This window comes from Schistocerca americana, chromosome 7 (genome assembly GCF_021461395.2).
Source record: "Schistocerca americana isolate TAMUIC-IGC-003095 chromosome 7, iqSchAmer2.1, whole genome shotgun sequence".
NCBI classification, from domain to species: Eukaryota; Metazoa; Arthropoda; class Insecta; order Orthoptera; family Acrididae; genus Schistocerca; species Schistocerca americana.
The window spans coordinates 97,664,943-97,689,655 of record NC_060125.1 but is presented as its reverse complement, the minus strand read 5'-3'; the positions used below and the strand labels follow the sequence as shown (position 1 = coordinate 97,689,655).

General features: G+C 40.7%; 1 pseudogene; it reads right to left on the bottom strand.

Annotated features, from left to right (window-relative positions):
• The window catches only part of LOC124622741, a 32,422-nt pseudogene that overhangs the window by 4,952 nt on the left and 2,757 nt on the right, over window positions 1-24,713 (bottom strand).

The window sequence follows — 24,713 nt, the reverse complement described above, 5'->3', positions numbered from 1 at the left end:
AAAGCATATTTAGTATGACAGAATAATGTTCATCAGAAGTCTTCATTGAAAAGGAGAGTCAATTATTGTCGTAGCATTAACATAATACATTGAGTTATACAAATTATTGGCACTCATTGGCCAGTTACCAAAACATGAAAAGTCATCATTGAAAATAAGAGCTGATTCATTTAGTTACATTAATAATCGGCACTCAGTGGCCAGTTATAGAACATCATTGAAAACAGGAACTAATTAATGTCATAATTAATAACATAATTAATTAATAATATAATTCATTTAGTGACATTAATTACTGGCACTCAGTGGCCAGTTACCAAAACATGAAAAGTCATAATTGAAAACAGAAGCTAATTAATGGCATAATTATTAACATAATTCATTTAGTGACATTAATTATTGGCACTTATTGGCCAGTTACAGAACATGAAAGGTCATAATTCATTTAGTTATATTAATTATTGGCACTCAGTGGCCAGCAAGTATTGAATAGCATAAAACATTGTTCATCATTCAGTATTATTCAGATCATTAAGAAGTCATTATTAAAAATCAGTTAATTACAATCAAAGCATTAATAATCATGGGCATTATAAATAGTCTCATTACAATAAACAGTGGCAGTTATTAGCCAGTTACAAAGCATTTTTTTTATTATTATTTTTTTTGTATCATTAAGAAGTCATTACTGAAGTGACATAATATTCAGAGCTGATCAGTATTATTCAGAATTCTCTTAAACTAGTAACATTATTTGGGACTGGTAATACATTTTGTTTTTGTGCTAGCAATGCATTGCTTTGGGTAATTATAAGGGAATGCAACAAGAGAAAAAGAAAAAATTGCTTCTAGGTTGTTCCTGTAAATGAAAAATGTGTAACGTCATTCGTCATGAGTCAGCTGTAGCAAGGTTATGTAACAACGCAGTATATGTGATCACATTTATAAATTATAGACACAAATGGGCAAAAATAAAATTTCAAGTACTAGAACAGGTATAATAAGTAACAAGTTTAGTAAGTATCATGAAAGGCTTCTCCTGAAAAAAATACAAAATGGGTTATCGAGCTGAAAGAAGAAACGCAGACTATGCTGAAAAGTAGTGACCTTCGAATTAACAGGTAGTGAAATGTGTATAAAAAATGTGTTCCATAGCTGTCCTTTCCAAAACCTTCAGTCATCATACCATACGATATAAAACATACTGTCAAAACAAACTGCAACAAATACTTAAATACCTACATAGCGTAAATACATAAACTTGAATATCATCCTCATCTGCAAAGAAAAACTTCATTATCCATATTATCATAACTTCATAATTATCATCACCTGTAAAGAGAAACTTCATTATTCATAGTAGCATATTCTTCATCATTACTCTTCATGAGCATTCATTATCATCTGCAAAAATCACTTCATTATTCGTTACACAACTATTCCTTATCTTTAGCATATTTCATCACTTAAAACTAAGATGTGTAGTTCTGTCTGACAGCCTGCATCAATCGCCTTGTATTCTGAAAGAAAAAATTAGTTAAGACTGCTATTCTACGATGTGTATAGTATATTCTTGTTAATGCTTGTTAATTCTGATCCATTTACTCTTCCTCATAAAGTTATTGCATTCTCTTTCGTTTATTCCGTAGTTGAAAATCCCATTTCTGTTTAATTTATTTCCTTTACGCATCATTTCTTTCTGAAATTGATGAACAAAGATTAATGCCTTGCATTTAAATCATATACCCATTAAATAATGACTGGTTAATGGTGACACAATTAAGCATACAGCATAACATGACAGAAAACGTAATATGTCAAAAGCATAGACAGTGTTCAAAGGCAAAATGTACAGAGAATATCACAATGCAGCAAAAAAAGAGAAAAAAAAATGTAGAACAGTCACGATGCTGAGATATCATAAAACAAAATGTCAAACTCAACTGGCGTGTTATACCTTAGCTATTTCATAATGTATACAAACAAAACATGAAAACAATAATATGACGTTCATTGTCTTCAGTTTGTATGTGGTGTAGTTAATAGAGGCGAGAATTAAAGACTTTAATGGAGAAAAAATGTAACGAAATTAACATGTCATTAGATAACACTGCATAATTATTCATAAAATACGTAAGTGTCTCTGGAAAAAATGTGCACAGTCAGATATGTAACGACAAGAAAAACGACCTGCTAACCTTACCTTGCCGGGCACTTGCCAAGAAAAAATACGATAATCATCAATAAGTGTTCATATAATTATAATTGCATGAGTGGTCATAAAATGTGTAAGTTCATCTGAAAAAATGTGCACGGTCTGATGTGTAACGACAAGAAAAGCGACCTGCTAACCTTACCTTGCCGGGTACTTGCCAAGAAAAAATACGATAATCATCATCAGTAATTAGTCATGTGAATATAATTGCATAAGTGGTCATAAAAAATTAGTAAATGGCATCATAGTGTGTTGAATCATAAAGTGTCTTCACTCAATAAAGGGTTTAATATTTGATCAATGGTGTTTGCCTTTCGATTTTCTGGTTCTCAAAGTTTCGACGTGTACCACATTGGGATGAGGAATGCTGCGAATCCGATATGGTCCTGCGTATAGAAGTTCAAATTTACTGCACCTACCTTTTATTTTGTTGGATAAATAGTGTGTACGTACTAATATCTTCTGTCCAATGTGAAAGTCTCGGCGTGTACAAACCTGTTTTTGTTGTCTTCTTCGGCGCTCTGCGGCACGTTTGATGTTGTTCAGCGCAATGTTAATTATTTCATGGTGACGCAGTCGACGACATCGAGGGAAGTTTACTAATTCTGTGATTTTGTTAGGTGGTTCAACATTTTTCAGTATAACAGATGGAGATAGCATAGTGGATTCATTTGGAATGGAATTAATTACATCTTGGATTGAAAATATGTGTGTGTCCCAATCAATATGTCTTTTGTGGCAGTATATTCTACACAGCTTACCAATTTCTTTCATTAATCGTTCACAGGGGTTCGAAGAAGCATGGTACTTGGATATATAAATCGGAGAAATGTTTCTAGCTCGTAACATACGTGTCCATGTAGCAGAACGAAATTGTAATCCATTGTCAGAAATTACTTTCAACACATGCCCTACATGAAATAGAAAATGTTTTACAAATGCTTTCGAAACAATTTTAGCAGTAGCTTTGCGTAACGGAGTGAAAGTAACAAATTTTGAAGTGAGCTCAACAGCGACAAAGATGCAGCAAAAACCTCTGTTAGTTCTCGGAATAGGACCAAAAATGTCTGCAGCGGCCATATGTCTTAATTTAACAGGTACAATGGGATATAAAGGAGGAATATGTGAAGTGGTGTCTGACTTAGCTTTCTGGCAAATTTTACATGACGTTAAAAATCGTCGTATACGTTTTTCCATGTTGGTAAAATAACAGTTCTGTCTCAGTATAAGAAAACATTTTCTGGCTCCGTAATGTGCGTAATTTAAATGAGTGTACCAGATTAATTTGTTAACCAGTTCGTCAGGAATGCATAATAACCAGTTGCTGCTGTCAGGATGAGAGCGGCGAAACAGAATGTCATTGCGTACAGTGTAATGGTTTCTAATCGTAACATTATTCCTATCTTGCCAAAGGTGTTTAATTTCTTTCCACACATTGTCTTTACTTTGCTCTTTTGCTATGTCCTGTAATGACGATGAAATAAAATTTTCAAATGCTACTTGCTGAATGTACATGACACTGAAATTTGCTTTGCAGAAGTTGGTTGCAACGTCTTGCTGATTGTTGCTGAGAGAACGAGATAGTGCGTCTGCTACAACATTTTGTGTGCCAGGAATATGAACTATTGTAAAATTAAATTCCTGTAAATAAAGTTTCCATCCGCTTAATCTGTCGTGCGTAAATTTAGCTGAAAGTAAGAATTGTATCGCTCTGTGGTCTGTGTAAACGGTGGTACGTCTGCCATAAAGAAAGTGCCTAAATCTCGTGAAAGCCCATACAACACATAATGTTTCCAGTTCTGTAACAGAATAGTTTCGTTCAGCAGGCGACAAAATGCGGCTTGCAAATGCGATGTTTTTAATTACTGTTGAGCCATATTCTTCAATTTCCTGAAAAATGTGTACGCCCAAAGCGGTGATAGAACTATCGGTGGCAATGGAAAAGTTTCTAGTAAGATCTGGGTGCGATAACAGTGGAGCATTCAACACAGCATGTTTCAGGTTCATAAATTCAAAATGTGCTTGTTTATCCCAAGACCAAATACTGTTTTTACCTGTTAATTGGCATAATCTAGGTGTGTCCAAAGCAGAGTGATGAATAAATTTGCGAAAAAAGTTAATTAAGCCTAAAAAACTGCGTAATTGTTTTTTTGTCGTAGGAACAGTAATGTCACGTAGAGCTTGAAGTTTTTCCGGATCAGGCGCAGTGCCTTCTGCTGAAATTACGTGTCCAAGAAATTTTAAGTTTTGCCAAAGTGCGATTTACTGAGGTTAACTGTGAGTTCTTGTGCACGAAAAGTTTGCAACAGTCGTTCTAAAATCAGATTGTGTTCAGACCAGTTAGTTTTTGCAATGAGAATGTCGTCTACGTACGTCGTGATTCTGTCTTTAATGCAAACGTGTGTCGGATGGCGTCAAAATTAATAACATTTTCGTGAACAAGATTCTGCGTGTCTAAATTATTGCTTACGTTATTGGAATATGCAACCTGTACTGTGTCTGGTCAAATTCTGTCGTACGTGCTATTATTTACGGGAGGATGCTGTGGCATTTCGACTATTTGAACTGCTCTGTTATTTCTTACTGACGTGTTACGCTATAGATGACACCTATTGCCTGGTTCATTCATGATTATTTGTTGTTGCTAATGTTCTTGCTGCTGATAAGATAGACTGTTATTAAATGTACGCTGATAATTGTGCTCATTATTTTTACGTCTGTCGTAATAGTCATTCCTATACGGTGCATTGCGATAGGAATTGAAATACTGCCTTCTTTGTACATAGTTGTTTCCTTGCTGCCGTGCGTTACTATTTGTTGTATCAGGGACTATACGTGCACGCGGCGAAACATTAAAGCCTGGTTGACCTTGTGCATTCCATTGTTGGTTAGGTATACTAAGCGGTTGACTTTCATGCTGTTGTGGTGAAAAACATCTATTGTTACAAAAATGTGGTTCCGACTGCTCAAAATTTTATACATACTGATGATTACGATTTTATCTGTAATTAAAATTACGGCGGTAGTTGTCATTACGGGAGTGCCTACTGAAAATTGTCACATTCGGTAAAAGATTTGTCATATCGGGTTTTCATTACATATTCTTAGTTCTAGATAGAGCAATAGTTAAAGAGCAGTTTTGATAGATATAAAGGATAGTGGAAGAGAAGGCAGCAGTGCAGAAAACTAAAGATGAAACAGCACTACTACAGCTCGGGGCCCTATGCATGCTACGGCACATATTCATTAAAGCGTAATGAATCCCCTGAGGTCTATTACGCACTGCAAATAAATTTTAGCTTTTGCGTTGCAGGCAATGGCGGTAAAAATCTAAAAACAAATTGTTGTATCCATGTTAATTCAAGTTTCTGCATAATAAGCAATGCTGATGAAAAATACCATAGCAAATTGTCGTATCAGGTTCAAAGCTCGTTTCTGCATTACAGGCAATTGTGGTGAAAGTACAAAAATAAATTGTCTTATACAGTGCAAATCGTGTATCTGTGTTCTGTTATTATTAAATTCTTTACATTTTCTTGCGGATAAAAATAGCTCGTAATCTACGTTCTCGTCATTGAATTTTAGAACACGTTCAGGTTTGTGTGTGAATCTGTTTCTCTGTGTCATTTCGGATTTCAAATTGCGTATCTTTTCAGGTTTTAAGTCGCGTGCCTTTTCGGATTTTAAGTCGCGTAGTTGCTGTAAGTTGCTCAAATTATACGCGTTGCGTGAGTCTAACAAATGCTCGCAACGTGGCGGATTCTGTGACGTATTGGTGACTGAAATAATTTTCAATTCTGTTACTGTAATACTTTCGTCAATTTGGTTGTTCTGACGTTCACTTTTATTATTGACTTCCATATTCAGAGTGTGTGAAACTTCCAGTGACTCTAAGTTAAACTCGTCGCGAATCTGTACCGCGTTTTTAGAACATTGTTCAGTGACTGCATTAATTTCGTGTTTATGTGATTCTGTTGTGCCTACACGTGTGCTACTTAATTCTTGTGCAACAGTGCCAACTTCTTCATTACTGTTATTAACACAAGCCTCAGTATCCACACGTAATTGTTCTTTAGTATCCTGACATTGTACGGTAACAACTGTAATCTGTTCACTAACTTGTTTGTTCTGCTCGTCAAGTTTGTCTTGTATTTCGTTCGTCAGTTTGAAACTTTTATCAATTCGTTCATTCAGCTGTTTGTAATAGTTGTCTATTTCCTCACTAATTTCGTTCTTAAACTGTAGCATTACTGCCATAATTTGCTCCAAGGTAACATTACCTACTCTATTATCTGTGCTGTTTGATTGTGTACCAGCAATTGTCGCGTTTTGTGTGACCATTTGGTCATTCTGTAATTTACAAAAAGGTTTGCCAGTCGAATGTACACTGTCAGTCACTATTTCGGAATTAAATGAATCCGTCGTACTTTCAGTATACTGTCCATTTTCACTAGAAAATTTGTCTGTACGTTACTTGAATTTTCCAAACCGGGTGTGTTAAGCTGGGCATTGCTCATTACAATAGAGCGTCCCGCGTCTTCAGTTGTCGTCAAGTTAACAGAAGAGACAATTGAGTTCGTCTGTTCATCATTAAGATAAAAGTCATCATTAGTGGTTGTAACGCATTGATTGTCAGTGAACGCAGGATTGTCATCATTACACTGCGTGTCACAAGTCCTATCGGTAAAGTTGTTTGAATCGGTGATTTCGTTCATAATACCTCGCGATACACTATTCACAGTCTTTCGCGGCATTTTCACAATAGTCACAATTATTCAAAAAAGAAATAAGCACAAATACAAAAACAACACACAAATACAACAGAGCAACGAATTGCCGATGATCTGATGAAAGAAAGTCACAAATTAGTAAAAGCGTTGCGCCAAATTGTAATTATATTTAAGCAAATAAGAGCAGATATCTGACTGTTTCCTAGAAGATTCCCTAAGAAATACGATCCTGGCCGGATGTCGCCAAGTGTAACCTCCCCACCATAATTTTGAAAGACAAAAATTAATAAATGGGAGCCAAGCGTAACCTCCCAGCAATGAAATATACTGACAATGACAATTAAATAAAAATTAGCAATCTGACCCAAGTACAAGTTCCTCACAAAAAAAATGAAAGTCAATTCAGTGATAATAAAATCTCAGTGACAATGAAAACACAAACAGACCGAAATGTCGATCTTAGGCCCTGTTCATTAATTAAACTGAAATTCTTACCTTAGTAAAGCTGCATCTGCTCTTATTATTTTTTTGCCATAGCTTGGAGGAAATTGATTGCAAAAAATTTTGAATTTAAGGGAAACTTTTCTTAAAGGAATAGCAACGGAATATTTCTTTCATTAAAGGATTCTTTGTTAAAAAAAATTGCTTTGAAAACCAAAAATTATTATTGGGGCGATTGTTGCACAAATTAGTTACAGTTAATTTACATTATTAGCTGAGCGCAATGCTGCTGCATTACCTAATTTAAAAATAATATACCTCGTCCTGAATCTTGACCAGAGTGCCATGTCGACGCCCGTCGACTCCTCACACACAACTGTACTTAACTACTACTGCCGACAGACCGACTACTGGACGCAACTGAACTGAGCTACTGCTACCGACAGAGTGCTGCTCGCAACTGAACTACACGACTACTGCCGACAGAGAGCTGCTCGCAACTCTCGCGCGGTCAAGCGCAGACTAGCCACGATAAAAAGCTCTCTGGTCAGAGACTCTGCAATGCCTCGCCATCGCCGCCACACAACATACGTGTTTCACCATCAATCTATTACATGCCATATTCTGAAATACCTGCCGATAGTAGTGCGCTCTCCAACAATGGCACGGGGCATAGTACCAGTCGAAACTTGGAGAGAAGCTATATCCGCTGATACGAGAAGTTTTTTCGTATTTATTGATGTTTTCATGCTGTGGTCATCTGAAACCCTGGAAGTACTTTCGAAGAACCTTTTATAATGGATGGAATTCAAGCACCAACAAGCCCAGCAGACCGCACTGGCTGTAGCTGGTGTCGTTTACTCACCCCTGACGTATTCCACCTCCTCCGGTGTGTCGGGACCTGGGGTAGTCCGCAGCCTTACTGTTTGCTGCAATCCTCTGCTTCATCACCTCAGGCCAGTCTCCCTCGGCCGTGAAAATCGGGTGACTGTACAGGCCAGACTGGAACATAAATTCCTTAGGTGAAATCAGTAGCCAAAGAGGAGAATCTTAAGCTAGTAATTCTTCCACGCATACTATCACAGATGCTCATACGTTAAATAGTTGCATATATTTAGAATGTGAAAAATGATTCTGGCAAAACGAATGGAATTTCTTTTAATCTTGGAAAGAGTACTGAAAGTAATTAAGTGTTGGTCGCACTGTCAATGCGGAACCTAGGAGACGATTGACGACATGGGCATGTCCAGTAGTGACATGCCGCAAATTAAGGCATGTGCAGCTGAGCTCATGTTGACTTATATTCGACCTTTCTAGCAAGCTCCTCGCCTGCAGTACTTATCAATTGGAATCATCTGCGACAGTTTCTGTGCTTCTGCACCCTTCTGGGATTTTCTGTGATACAGCTGCAGACAAACTCTACTAATGGAATAGGTTGTAAGTGGGTGTTGACTACAGTAAAGCAGTCATCAATATGAAGATTCCTTTGAACACCACAGTGCTTTTCCAGGCATGGTCCTGTTGCGTTCTCCATTACTGTACAGACTTTTACTTCGCCCCTGATCTTTGTACTATGTGACATGTGACTTCCGTAAGGATGGTGAACGCTGGCCTGTAGGGTAGCTAGATACCTAAGTAAGGCTTGATAGTGAGGATTTATTTGTTTGTAGGTGAAGCCAACAGATGCGCATAAATCTACATCTACGTCTATAGTCTGCAAACCACTGTGAAGTGAATGGCAGTGGCTGGCCGGGGTGGCCGAGCGACTCTAGGCGACTGCTATGGTCGCAGGTTCGAATCCTGTCTCGGGCATCGATTTATGTGATGTCCTTAGGTTAGTTAGGTCTAGGTAGTTCTAAGTTCTAGGGGACTGATGACCTCAGCAGGTAAGTCCCATTGTACTCAGAGCCATTTGAACCATCTGAATGGCAGTGATTGTAAATATAGTGGTAATAGCCTGATTTGAAGCGCAAGCCTAAGTTTTCGTACGTCGTTGGCAACATATGCGCCATATTTAACGCACAGCATTGTGACAACATGTGCATTGTGCTTTGTTGTTCGTTTAACTATTTATACTCCTGGTTTGCAGGCTTTGTAGGAAGCTTTTGCTTCATAAATAAAAGCACTCATCTGTATACATTTCTACATGTGCAAGATGCGTTAAGAAACTTTTTGGAGGCAGTGGAGAAGGTGAGACACTGTACTTTCATTCGGTAGTACGTTGGTTCAAATTCTCATGTAGCGATTCAGATTAATAGAAACAAATTTTATTTCTCATCCATATTCAAAATTTCTGCTTTTTTCCTCAATTATCTGAGGCAAATACTAGGCTGGATCACACTGAAAACCAACCTTCCGATTCCCTACACTATGCGTCCCCTTACCGAATTTGTGCTCAGCCCCTAATGACCTAGTCGTTGACGGGACATTAAACCTCAATACTTCTATTCCTTTTCTTCGATGTTGGTTTCCTCCCAACAGATTTATATACTTGAAATCACTAACATCCCTTTGGTTTGAAATAGTAAGAAGCGGAGATGATGATGGAACTGAATTAAGTTCGAGGCAACATTCGTTCTAACAAAATCGATGACATTTTTAAATGGAAGAAAAATAGCAATATTTTCTGTATATGTGTAGAATCTAGCTTTATTGTGCGGATGCTATTGTTCACATAAGTGACCAAAACATATATTTACATACAAGGACAAAAAAATAAAAAAACCACGCCTCTCAGAAATTATCCAAATGGGACGGAAATCTGTAGAAGTTACGTAGATGTACAGACAAACAAATGATTAAAATTTCAGAAAAATTGGATGATTTATGCAAGAGAAAGAGCTTCCCAAATTGAGAAATTCAATAACGCGTTGTCTACCTGCGGCCCTCATACATTGACTGACAAGAGTTTTTGCAAGTCCTCCCTAAGCGATATCGTGCCAACTTCAGTCCAACTGGCGCGTTAAATTCGCAACATCCCGAGATGGTTGGAGAGCACTGCCCATATTGCTACAAAATTTTCTACGGGGCGTAAAATATTGTCGACGTACCACTGTGATATAAGGGCGCCGTGGATGAAAACAAAATATGTCCTGCTTTGAAATGAAATGGCACCCCAGACTTTTACTCCTGATTGTCAAGCCGTATGGCGATTGACAGTCAGTGTGGCATCCCACCGCTTCTACTCCAGTGAGTAAGATTCCGGGCCGAAAACGTGTCTGGAGAGGCCGAGGACGGTGGTGGGATACCGGCGTGACTGTCGCCCGCCATAAGGATCGATAACAAAGAGTGATGATCTTGGGCGTCATTTCATTTCATAGCAGGACCCCCATGGCTGGCATCAGAGGCATCCTCACAACTCAGCAGTACGTCGACGATATTCTATACCCTGTTAGGGTGCCCTTCATGGCACGACATCCTGGGCTTACAATTCAATAATACCCACCCGTACACGGCGAGAGTGTCTACTGCTTGCCAAACCCTGCCTTGGCCACCAAGGTCGCCGGATATTCCCAGGTTGAAAACATTTGGAGCATTATGGGCAGGACCCTGCAACCACCTCAGGATTTTGACGATCTAACGCAACAATTGGACATAATTTGGCACGATTTCCCTCAGGAGGACAAGCAAAAACTCTACCACTATATCCCAAGCAGAATAACTGCTTGCATAAGGCCCACAAGTAAACCAACGCGTTACTGACGAATTCAATTTGTGAAGCACTTTCTCTTGAACAAAACATTCAGTTTTTCTGAAATTGCAATTATTTGTTTGTCTGTACGTGTACATACCATCTACCGATTTCCGTTCCATTTGTTCCATTTCGACAATCCCTTCGTGGTTTAGCTTTTTTTGTCTTAGAGCGTAGCTTTCTTTAGTATGTTGATTCGTGAGTATAAGGACTGTAAACAATGTTAATAAAGTCGTTCAGTGGGTTGCATTTCGCCTTGAACAGTATATTTTGGTCCTAATGACATAACATTGTCTCATCACTATTAGAAAAGTAAAACATAAGAATAGCTCTAAGAGAATTGTCTCATAATGAAATAAAGGCTTAAGAAACAGCTCTTCAGATTTAGTCAGGAATTAACGTTGAATGGCTGGGTATTTAAGTAATGTTATGGCACACCGTGCTCATCAGAGCCTTCCCCCTGCATCTGAAGGAAACTAACATCCTTATTGTAATACAGGAAAGATTATAAGAGTTCCTGGTACTTACGTAGAACTGCATCTTGCGTTCTGCTGCCTCAATGTCTGCTGCAGAGTCTGTGGCGGGTTCGTACCACATGTTATTAATTGTGATGCCGAACTTTCCTGAGAAAAGAGAGATACATGTCAGTTATACACTCTGTACGGCAGCTAAGAGAAACAACACACGAGACACTAACAAGTGGACAACGTTTAAGCAAATTAACGTAAGTGGAAAGCATTGGTAGCGTGTTTAACAGTTTCGAAAGATAGGAAATCTATGTGTATTTAATACACAACTTAGGACAGCAAAGATAACTGAAATAAATAAATATCGTGTACCCAATTTTCACGCAGAGGACGTCAAAGATGGATTGAAAGTTATTCACAAACTTCTCGCAAAATCCAAGAGCGTACTCAAATTAAAGGTCGCTGAGGACCATTCCCGTAGGCGAAATGAAAAAAAAAAAGAGATATGTTGAGGCCTGTAGCAGGACGTTGATGCCAATGGTATTTAGTGACGTAAACCATTAGTCATTAACATCATCAGACAGTGTAACGGGGGTTTTTTAGGTTAGAGGGACCCCCCCTTGGGCGAAACGATAAAATACCTGACGGCTTACCAGAGAGGACATTATCATCGTTGATAAAGAACGTCCGTCCTCAGAGACCAAAAACAGGAAAAGTTAACGTAATATTGGTAAACTGCAGGAGTATCCAGGGCAAGGTTCCTGAATTAGTATCTCTTATTGAAGGAAATAGTGCGCATATAGTATTAGGAACGGAAAGTTGGTTAAAACCGGAAGTGAACAGTAACGAAATCCTAGACACAGAATGGAATATACACCGCAAGGATAGGATAAACGCCAATGGTGGAGGAGTATTTATAGCAGTAAAGAATTCAATAATATCCAGTGAAGTTATTAGCGAATGCGAATGTGAAATAATCTGGGTTAAGTTAAGTATCAAAGGTGGGTCAGATATGATAGTCGGATGCTTCTATAGACCACCTGCATCAGCAACCGTAGTAGTTGAGCGCCTCAGAGAGAACCTGCAGAACGTCGTGAAGAAGTTTCGTGATCATACTATTGTAATAGGGGGAGACTTCAATCTACCAGGTATAGAATGGGATAGTCACACAATCAGAACTGGAGCCAGGGACAGAGACTCTTGTGACATTATCCTGACTGCCTTGTCCGAGAATTACTTCGAGCAGATAGTTAGAGAACCAACTCGTGAAGCTAACGTTTTAGACCTCATAGCAACAAATAGACCGGAACTTTTCGACTCCGTGAATGTAGAAGAGGGTATCAGTGATCATAAGTCAGTGGTTGCATCAATGACTACAAGTGTAATAAGAAATGCCAAGAAAGGAAGGAAAATATATTTGCTTAACAAGAGTGATAGGGCACAAATCGCAGAATATCTGAGTGACCACCATCAAACGTTCATTTCTGAGGAAGAGGATGTGGAACAAAAATGGAAAAAAATTCAGAAACATCGTCCAGTACGCCTTAGATAAGTTCGTACCGACTAAGGTCCAAAGCGAGGGGAAAGATCCACCGTGGTATAACAATCGTGTACGAAAGGTACTACGGAAACAAAGAAAGCTTCATCATAGGTTTAAGAGTAGTCGAATCATAGCTGATAAGGAAAAGCTGAACGAAGCGAAAAAGAGCGTAAAGAGAGCAATGAGAGAAGCATTCAACGAATTCGAACATAAAACATTGGCAAACAATCTAAACAAGAACCCTAAAAAGTTTTGGTCATATGTAAAATCGGTAAGCGGATCTAAATCCCCTATTCAGTCAATCGTTGACCACGATGGCACCGAAACATAGGACGACCGAAGAAAGGCAGAAATACTGAATTCAGTGTTCCGAAACTGTTTCACTGCGGAAAATCGTAACACGGTCCCTGACTTCAGCCGTCGCACGGACGCCAAAATGGAAAATATTGAAATAAACGATATCGGAATTGAAAAACAACTGCTATCACTTAGTAGCGGAAAAGCATCCGGACCAGACGAGATACCCTTAAGATTCTACAGTGATTATGCTAAAGAACTTGCCCCCTTTCTATCAGCAATTTATCGTAGATCGCTGGAAGAACGTAAAGTACCTAGCGACTGGAAGAAAGCGCAGGTCGTTCCCATTTTCAAGAAGGGTCATAAATCAGATGCGAATAATTATAGGCCTATTTCGCTTACGTCAATCTGTTGTAGAATAATGGAACATGTTTTGTGTTCTCGTATTATGACGTTCTTAGATAATACAAATCTCCTTCATCATAACCAACATGGATTCCGCAAACAGAGATCATGTGAAACTCAGCTCGCCCTATTTGCCCAAGAAATTCACAGTGCCGTAGACACTGGCGAGCAGATTGATGCCGTATTCCTGGACTTCAGGAAGGCATTTGATACGGTTCCGCACTTACGTTTAGTGAAAAAAATACGAGCTTACGGAATATCGGACCAGGTTTGTGATTGGATTCAGGATTTCCTAGAAGAAAGAACACAACATGTCATTCTTAACGGTTCAAAATCTGCAGATGTAGAGGTAATTTCGGGAGTACCGCAGGGAAGCGTGATAGGACCTTTATTGTTTACAATATACATAAATGACTTAGTTGACAACATCGGTAGCTCCGTGAGGCTATTTGCAGATGACACGGTTGTCTACAAGAAAGTAGCAACATCAGAAGACTCGTACGTACTCCAGGAGGACCTGCAGAGGATTAATGCATGGTGCGACAGCTGGCAGCTTTCCCTAAACGTAGATAAATGTAATATAATGCGCATACATAGGGGCAGAAATCCATTCCAGTACGATTATGCCATAGGTGGTAAATCATTGGAAGCGGTAACGACCGTAAAATACTTAGGAGTTACTATCCGGAGCGATCTGAAGTGGAATGATCACATAAAACAAATAGTGGGAAAAGCAGGCGCCAGGTTGAGATTCATAGGAAGAATTCTAAGAAAATGTGACTCATCGACGAAAGAAGTAGCTTACAAAACGCTTGTTCGTCCGATTCTTGAGTATTGCTCATCAGTATGGGACCCTTACCAGGTTGGATTAATAGAAGAGATAGACATGATCCAGCGAAAAGCAGCGCTATTCGTCATGGGGACATTTAGTCAGCGCGAGAGCGTTACGGAGATGCTGAACAAGCTCCATTGGCGGACACTTCAAGAAAGGCGTTACGCAATACGAAGAGGTTTATTATCGAAATTACGAGAGAGCACATTCCGGGAAGAGATGGGCAACATATTACTACCGCCCACATATATCTCGCGTAATGATCACAACGAAAAGATCCGAGAAATTAGAGCAAATACGGAGACTTACAAGCAGTCGTTCTTCCCACGCACAATTCGTGAATGGAACAGGGAAGGGGGGATCAGATAGTGGTACAATAAGTACCCTCCGCCACACACCGTAAGGTGGCTCGTGGAGTATAGATGTAGATGTAGATGTAGATTCTTAGTTATACAAGTTGTATGGACCAAATATTTGGGAATTCCGTCGGGGCGAACCAAATAAGATGTGTCATCATCCCTATCTGCAAATGTCATGCACAATCTCTGTGCAGTGTCTTGCGTATTGGTAAAACTCGACATTTCGTACAGAACTTGCACACTCAGTGGTGAGGTATACCCAATGTGTATGTCATTGAACAGATATCTAGTTGAGCAACGGTGCACTCGAAACAGGATTTTGTGAAATATATTGATATAACATGTCATGTGACAGGAAGATCCTTGAGTTTTTGAGAGAATTACATATGAGTCGTTGTGTTTGGGAAATCAAACGGGATAATGCCAATGTGATGAAATGCAAAGTTATTGTAAATTAGATTTCTGTTTGTTACTGTCCGAATGTAATATTTTACTAGAGCTAATATGCTCAGGAATATTAATTTAAATTATGGACAAAGCAATAACCACCATCCCCTTTCCTTTCACCAATTCGCGATTTACTATTTTAGTACTACCACTCCACTGCAGTCTCTCATTGCCGGTTACTGGCACGCCACATTTTGCTAACGTCAGGACGAGTGTAAAAACAGAATATAGGCGTAACGACTTGCAACGATTCGTCGCACAATGAATTTGCACTGCAACAGTGATTAGTGTTAGAAAGTGCGTCTTTATTCTACATACACTGAGTGCGGCACAACGTACAAGATTCGAACTAATACCTAAGAATACAAATTATACTTTTAACAAACCTACACTGCTCTTTTTGGGGACTGCAATGTTAACTTTAGTTGCCTTCAGCGGTCCTCTTAACATCTAAACTCGATTGCGTTTAGCACTAAACTCATCAATATTTAGATAGACCTCTGCATCAGCTTTTATCAGGCTGTATTCTGCAGAAGATCAAGCTCAGTAAGGCACTGTTGAGCTTCCGTGAAGAAAATAAAGGAATTAAACAAATTTAGGAACTGAAAGAAAAGTTTTAGGGAGACGCATTTTTTTCTTTGCTAGGAGATACGTTTACTATTCCTCTTTAACAGTACTACATTCTGTACACTTGTTATCGGGGTTGACTGCGCAAGAACGCTATTTTGTCTTGCACAGCGATCATGAGAGGAAGATAGGAGCTTATGTTAACACACAGACAATCAATTTTCACTCACACCATATGTAAATGGAATAGAATAAGAATAATCAAATGAGACTGTATGGTTCCAGAAACCTTTTCAGGTATCAAATATCTATATCGCATGTATGCAGGCTGAAGCGACGCATGGTGTCCTGCTCACTAGACAGGTGCTCTAACCACTACGCAACGTGGCACAGTGGCTTTGCACAACTACGTGAACTACCCTAGGACACCCCCCTCCTTAATCCAAATTCATCTAAATGCTGTTCGAGTTTAAGGAGAATAGCAAGTGTACCGAGGCGTGAATGGGAATTTGGATTGAGGGGAAATTTAGATTGAGGAGGGCGGCGTGCTAGGGTAGTCCACATAGTTGTGCAAAGCCACTGCGCCAGGTTGCGTAGTGGTTTGCAGGAGGCCCGGGTTCGAATATCGACCTTCGTACAAATTTTCATTGGTCGTTTCAGTCTGCAAATATGCAGAATAAGAACAGGCTAATATTGATGTGAAGTACTTTCCAGCATACAATGAGGTGCATAGTGTATACCTAGTTGTAGATGCAGTGACGTACAAAAAATGCACTGTAGGTGTGAAGTGATTGTTAAAGGCAAATTGTGATCTTTGGTTCGTATAATGTAAATGGGACGAGCTGTACTAATCGAATCTAGTAGGCCTCACTTGTTGAGATCGCTTACTGTAGGACTTGCGTGATATGAGGCTTGCGTTTACAGTAAACAAATCTTCTTAAAAGATTTTAGAATTTCATTTACCGGGTCACCAAAGATGGTTACTCAAGTTTTGATACCACGTGGCTCACATTTGCTTCGCTCTTCGCCAGCGGAGCCATAATGACGAACGATATTTACCTTTCTGAGTCTGTCGGTACTTCTCGTCGTAGAGGCGGTAGGCCCCAGCGTGTGCTTTGAGCAGGGTGTAGGCCGCCATGTAGTCTCCCACGCCTGACGAGTTGATGCCCGGGGCGAACGTGTAGCCTCCAGAGTAGCCGCCCACGAAACTGGCCGGCTCGTTGAACGTCTGCCACCACTTCACCTGCTCACACAACACGTGGTTAGTTCATTAAACAGGACTATAGCTCTCATCCTATGTTTGTTTAGTTTAATCCATTGGATATCACCTCAGTCTAGTTATGTGGTAGAGCGATAAATGTTTGATATCTGCAACGGACAACTGGTTGAGCAAGTGACGCGAGACTAAGTGCAGAGAGTGAGATGGGCCTCCTGGAGATGGAACTAAGATCACCTACGGTTAGAGGACGAAACCAGAAAGCCAGACACCGTACAGTGGTGTGCACGTTAGAGGGAGGGTGGTGGGCTTGTACGCAGTAACAAGTAGCATTGTACCACATGGCACTCCATACAATAGCGTCACTATGCGCACGCACTTCGCTGTAGCGTGCACCTTGTGGTGTGTATAGAACATGCAGCGTTGCTTTTAGAGTTAGAGTAGGTTTGATGAAGTTACTTCGTCACTGTGATATAGATTCCGGATGGCGTAAGACAAACGCAAGACGCGTTAAATGAACAAGCGACAGCGACAGTTCTCGGAACATATTACTTTTTCTGTGGACAATCAGAAGCAAAAACAGTGGCCCATTGTGCTACTACATTAAAATTTTTGTTAATGTGCACAACTGCATCTGTAGATGGTGATAGTGATACCGAAATCGATCATGACACAATAAACGAAGCTGACGATCAGTCAGAGGCACATTTATAGAGTCATAAGACTGTGTTCCCACATACCATCACGGTTGCAAGTTTCAATACATCTATTTCATCGCAATAGAACTCTCGTAGCTTCTTTCTGCTTCTGGTTTTTCTATGTCAAGACGGCGTCGTTTTTATTAAGGTACATTTTTTTAGTCTGCTGCGACTAAATGTTAATGGAAATGCTTTTTTTTCCTATATTGCAGTTGTTAATTCCAGCGTAATATTGAATAAGAAGCTACATGTATAGTTGTACGTCGGTTTTGTAACCCCAGAACACTCTTTTGTCGCTTACCCTGTCGCCGTAGTTGTCGTAGAGCACTCTGGCGTACTCGACAAAGTAGTCCGCCAGTCTGGGGTTGGGCCAACCCCCGATGTCCTGCAGTGTCTGTGGCAGGTCCCAGTGGAACATCGTCACCTGCAACAAACATATACAACACCGTGTGACTTCACATTTGATTAGTGATCTAATGTCAAGGAACAGAAGCCGGATCACTGAGGTTGCTCTTACCACTGGAGTGATGCCTTTGGCGATCAAGCCGTCGATGACCTTGTTGTAGTAGTCGATTCCCTCTGGATTGATGTTGTTGACGTCTCCTGTGGGGAGAGCCCGGGGCCACGATACGGAGAAGTGGTATGCGTCCACCTGCGGCACAAACACAATGCTGACAGAGTCGCTTAAAATTTCAAATTACGTTTGACTTTGTCTCTACTCATTTTTCACGAACTCAGTATTAGGTTTACTTTGTGGAATTCAAACTTAAGATGTATCCTTTTATAGCGCTAAAATAGTCTGTAAGTCATTTCCATTTAATTTCTAGAACAAACCGACCAGTTAGGTAAAGGTTAAGTTCCTTGTTCTGCCCTTGAACTGGCCAGTAGGGTCCGACCGATCACCGTGTCAACCTCTGCCAATCGCGTCACAGGATGCGGTATGGAGAGGCATGTGGAACTGGCCAGTAGCCTACGTATAATCGAAAATCGTGCCGCAATCAAAACGAAATTTAAGTTTTTAAATGTTACCTGGCCTTGTAAGTCCGTTCGAAGGTCGGTGTAAGGCATCGGCATACGACCATGCCTAATAAAGCACTGTGTTGTTCAAACCATTCCTCGAACTGATGGTATGTTAACTTTATTTCAGCTTGTTAGCACTAATGAAGATTCGCTGTCGATATACCTAAATAGTCTTCTTTTTGCCCACGAATGTAATTTTACCCCACATTCCTTGTTCCACATAGAAGATTCCACCCCCACCCTCCTTTTTCTTATAAACTTCTCGTTATTTCTTGTCTTTTTTTTTTTGTTTTCAGCATTCCTGTCTCTTCAACTTTCACCTTCCTTTATCGCTATTTCTCTGACGTTGCCATCAATTAACTAAGCCTATTCTCCCCCTATTGTTGTCACGGTCTTTGTTGGTAACCATTTGGTATTAGACGCCAAACTGCTGCGATGTTAAAAATGTGTTTTCGCCTCTTTTAATATGATCCTCATAATTAAGTACATTATTTCTTGCTTTCTTTCTTGGGGCCTTTGTCCTGCGTCAAAGCAGGGTTCGAAAACTGAAATCAGTGTGGATATCTCAAGCAGCGGACTACAAGCATCGACAGTTTTCAGACTCATACGAATTTTGAAGCTACGGCGCTTTCGTTTTTTGTATCGGTAAATAATGAATCAAAAATCACACTAGAAATTAAAATAGATCGTAGTTTTGTAGAGGATCACCAATATGTTGTAAGATTAATACAACTGCGAACAACACTCACGTTCATATCCTTGGCGAGTTGTATGTCTATCTCGTACTTGTGGTAGGAGTCACACGCACGTCGCCATTGCTGCCATCGGTGGTGATGTTGGGAATTGTGTGGAACATGCGATCAAAAATGCCCTCACCTTTGCCTGCAACACAGATTGATCAATAGTTAAAACGTGGTACAAAGAAGAATTATTAAATGCGGTTTATTATTTTGTTCTCCAGCCACCAACTTAGACTGAACATCACTCTGCACATATTCTTCGCGCGTGTTATCTCAGGATTCTGGCTGTTAGAAAAACCTATCATAAAATGTTTAGAATGAGAACGCTATTCGGTTTTACTAAACGAATTCGGTTGGAGGAGTATTGGTGGATGAAATATATGCTACAAGTACACGCACAGTCCGCAAGCTACTGTATAGTGCGTAGCGGAGGGTACACTGTACCACAACTAGTCATTTCCTTTAGTGTTCCACTCGCCAATAGTGTGAGGGAAAAACGACTATCTATATGCCTCTGTAAGAGCCTTAAGCTCTCTAATCCTATCTTCGTGGTCCTTACGCGAAAAGCACGCTGCCGGCAATAGAATCGTTCTGCAGTCAGCTCCAAATGCCGGTACTCTAAATTTTGTCAATAGTGTTTCCTCGGAAAGAACATGTGAATCAAATTTGAGTCCCGAAGCATCTCTATAATATTTAAGTGTTGATAGAACCTACCGGTAATAAATCTAGCAGCCAGACTGAATTGTTTCGACGTCTTCCTTTCATCGGACCTGGTGTGGATTTCAAACACTCGAACAGTACTCAGCAACACAAGCGGCTCGTACTCAAATTGCGTGCTTACGGAATATCGTCTCAGTTATGTGACTCGATTTGTAATTGCCTGTAAGAGAGGTCGCAGTTCGTGGTAATTGAAGGAAAGTCACCGATAAAAACAGAAGTGATTTCTGGCGTTCCCCAAGGTAGTGTTACAGCCCCTTTGCTGTTCCTTATCTATATTAACGATTTTGCAGACAATCTGAGCAGCCGTCTTCGGTTGTTTGCAGATGACGCTGTCGTTTATCGACTAATGAAGTCATCAGAAGACCAAATCAAACTGCAAAACGATTTAGAAAAGATATCTGAATGGTGCGAAAAGTGGCAGTTGACCCTGAATAACGAAAAGTCTGAGGCCATTCACATGAGTGCTATGCCTAGGTATTACAATTACGAACAACTTAAATTGGAAGGAACACACAGAAAATGTTGTGGGGAAGGCTAACCAAAGACTGTGTTTTATTTGTAGGACACTTTGAAAATGTAACAGACCTGCTAAGGAGACGGCCTACACTACGCTTGTCCGTCCTCTTTTAAAATACTGCTGGTCGACGTGGGATCCTTACCAGATGGGACTGACGGAGTACATCGAAAAAGTTCAAAGAAAGGCAGCACGTTTTGTATTATCCCGATAAATGGGAGAGAGTGTCACAGAAATGATACAGGATTTGAACTGGACATAATTAAAAGAAAGGCTTTTTTCGTTGCGGCGGAATCTTCTCACGAAGTTCCAATCACCAACTTTCTTCTCCGAAGGCGAAAATATTTTGTTGTCACCGACCTACATCGGGAGGAATGATCACCACGATAAAAGAAGGGAAATCAGAGCTCGTACGGAAAGATATAGGTGTTCACTCTTTCCACACGCTATACGAGATTGCAATAGAGAATTGTGAAGGTGGTTCGATGCACCCTCTGCCAGGCACTTAAATGTGATTTGCAGAGTATCCATGTAGATGTAGACGTAGAACAGATCACACGACTGTCCTATATGTGGTCTCCTTTACAGATGAATCACACTTTGTTAAAGTTCTACTAATACTGAAGTCGACCATTATCTTGCCTATTGCAGTATTTACATCATCATTCCATTTCATATTGTTCTGCAATGTTATGCCTACATATTTAATCGATATGACAGTGTCAAGTAGCACACCACTAATACGTTATTCCAACATTACTGATTTGTTTTTGCTATTCATTGGCATTAAATTACGTTTTTCTACATTTGGAGATATCTGTCAATCATCAAACCAACTAGAAATTTTGTCTAAGTCATCATCTATCCTCCTACGACGACACCTTCCCGTGCACCACAGTATCACCAGAAAAAAAACCACAGGCTGTTGCTTACCCTGTCCGCCAGATCATTTATGTATATAGAATATACACTGCTGGCCACCGTAAATGCAACACCAAGAAAGACAAGAGGTAGCACAACAAAATTTATTTTGTAGATAACATGTTGACCAAGTATCAAATGAATACGTTTACAGACGTCTGTGACATGTGGTTCCTGCCAGAATCAGTAGCCAGAGTAGCCGCCATTGTTGGAGATCACCCCTGCCACACGTCTCGGCATTGAGTCAAAGAGACGTTGGATGTGTTCCTGGGGTACAGCAGCCCAAGCAGCTTCCACGCGTTGCCAAAGATCATCTGCTGTGGCAGCTGGGGATGTAATCTGAGTCACTCGTTGAGCAACCATGGACCACATGTTTTCTATCGGCGAAAGATCCGGAGAGCGAGCCGGCCAGGGAAGCAATTCAATCTGGTTATTGACAAAGAACCTTTGAACAATGCGTGCCACGTGTGGTCGCGCATTATCCTGTTGAAATATGGCTGTGGCTGAACCCTGAAGGTAAGGAAGGACAACTGGCTCCAGCACCTCGGATACGTAGCGCCGGCTATTTAAAGTACCGGCAATGCGTACGAGAGGCGTGCGAGAGTAATATCCAATACCGCCCCATACCATAATACCCGGTGCAAGACCAGTGTGGCGGTGCATAATGCAGCTGTCCAGCATCCTCTCTCAACGGTGTCTCCACACTCGAATCCGACCATCGTGGTGCTGCAGACAGAAGCGTGCCTCGTCAGTAAAGACAACGTGATTCCATTCTGCCGTCCACATCCGTCTGTCATCACACCATTGGCGACGGAGACGTCTGTGGTTCTGCGTCAATGGTAGACGAAGCAATGGACGTCTTGCGGACAGACCACTCTGCTGTAAACGGCGTCGAATGGTACGCGCAGACACTGGATGATGCGTTACAGACGCAATGTGCTGTGCTATGGTTCGGGATGTCACTGAGCGATCCGTCACTGCCATGCGCACAATTTGCCTATCAGCACGTGCAGTGGTGCACCGAGGTGAATGCGATAGATCACGTCGGTCCGTCGTACCCTCCTGCATCCAACGGTCACATATCCGCATTACAGTTGTTTGGTTTCGTCCAACACGACTAGCGATTTCTCTGTATGATAATCCACAATCTCGGTAAGCCACTATCCTTCCTCTGTCGAACTCGGATACTTGATCAAACGACGTTCGCTGTTGTCTACGAGGCATAACTGATCGTCTTGTGAAACAACCACAAGGTAAACACACGTGCCGAACGTACACTCGTCGAAATCGCCAAGCGTAAAATGGCGCTATGAGGTGGCGCCACAGGCGCGCGTGATGTGCGTCTGCGCTGAAATTCTAATCAGTTGCATATCTCATCGCTGCAAACCCATGGTGTAAATTTCACTTGATTCGGATGCTTCCTTCAGGGTGTTGCATTTACGGTGGACAGCAGTGTAACAGCGGTCCTACTACACTTCAACTTCCCTGGGGCACTCTTAAAGATATCCTTGTCTCTGATGACAGTTCGCCGTCGAGGACAACATGCTGGGTTCTGCTATTAAAGAAGTCTTTTAGTCGCTCGTATACCACGGAACCTATTTCGTATGCTTGTACCTTCGTTAACTTTGGCAGTCTGCCACCGTAAGATATGATTTACGGAAATCTAGGAATATGGAATTCGCCTGTTGTCCATCATCCACGGTTCACAAGATCTCATGTGAGAAAAGGGCAAGCTGAGTTTCGCGCGAATGATGCTTTCTAAAATCGTGCTGTTTTGTTGAGAGAAGCTTTTCCCTCTCAAGGAAATTTACTGCGTTCGAACAGAGAATACGTTCAAGGATTCTGCAGCAGACCGGTGTAAAAGATATTGCTCTGTAATTTTGCAGGTCTATTCTTTTACCCTTCTTATATACACAAGTCACCTGCGCTTTTTTCTAATAACTTGGAACTTTGAGCTGGGCGAGAGATTCCCAGTAAAAGCAGACTAAGTAAGGGGCCAATGCTGCAGAGTACTCTTTGTAACCCCGAATTGGGATTCCACCAAAACCTGGCGACTTGTTTTGCTTTTCTGTGATTCATGGCGGTAGGCACTCCTTAAGTGTTTGGATGTGAGGACACCACCCCGCAAAAACTCGTCGTTTGGCACATTAAGTGAATATCGACTCTGATGTTGTTTCAGGTCCTCCGAAAGGTTTTCACATAGGTTATAAGTTTATGTACCAGTCCTGACGCTTCATTGCTCCCGAAAGTTCCTCACAGCAATTAGCCAGAGAGTTAGACAGACTCGACAATCAGCATCTTAGATGACAAATTTGGTAATGTTACTATCATTGTTAACGTGACAAGGAATTCTGAGAAAGTTGGATGTCCTGCAGTTCGACGAAGCCATTCTGACTCTTCGATCTTGTTGCCTGAACCAGTACACCAATTCGACGTCATTAAAACATGGGAAGGTCTCCCGCAGCTTGCAGCATTAGTGGCCTACGAAGTTACTCCAAAAGGCTTTCTATCGTCCGCGATCCATCATATACCAGCAGAAAATATTTTCATGAAAAGACGTTTCCAGCCTTTCATGGTCAGTTGTCAGCATATCTTCCTTCAGTCTTTTTAAATTAAGCAGTTTTTTCTGCGTGAATGAGTAAACGTCTCTTGCGAGAAACTCTGCTTCCAATATCGGTACGATACTGTTCCGTCCGGACTACTCGTTCTCCAACAGGTTCAGAAGGTCCAGCACTGGCTTTAAATTGCAGTTACTGTCCCAGAGCAAGACGAGTTTCACACAAAAGACAGAAAAAGGGCTGGTTGTCCCTTTACCTCACGTTCAGCTTACGACATCCGTTCTGACGGAATTCCGTCTAGACCGTTTTGTTTACCGTTGTCGGTTAATCCGACG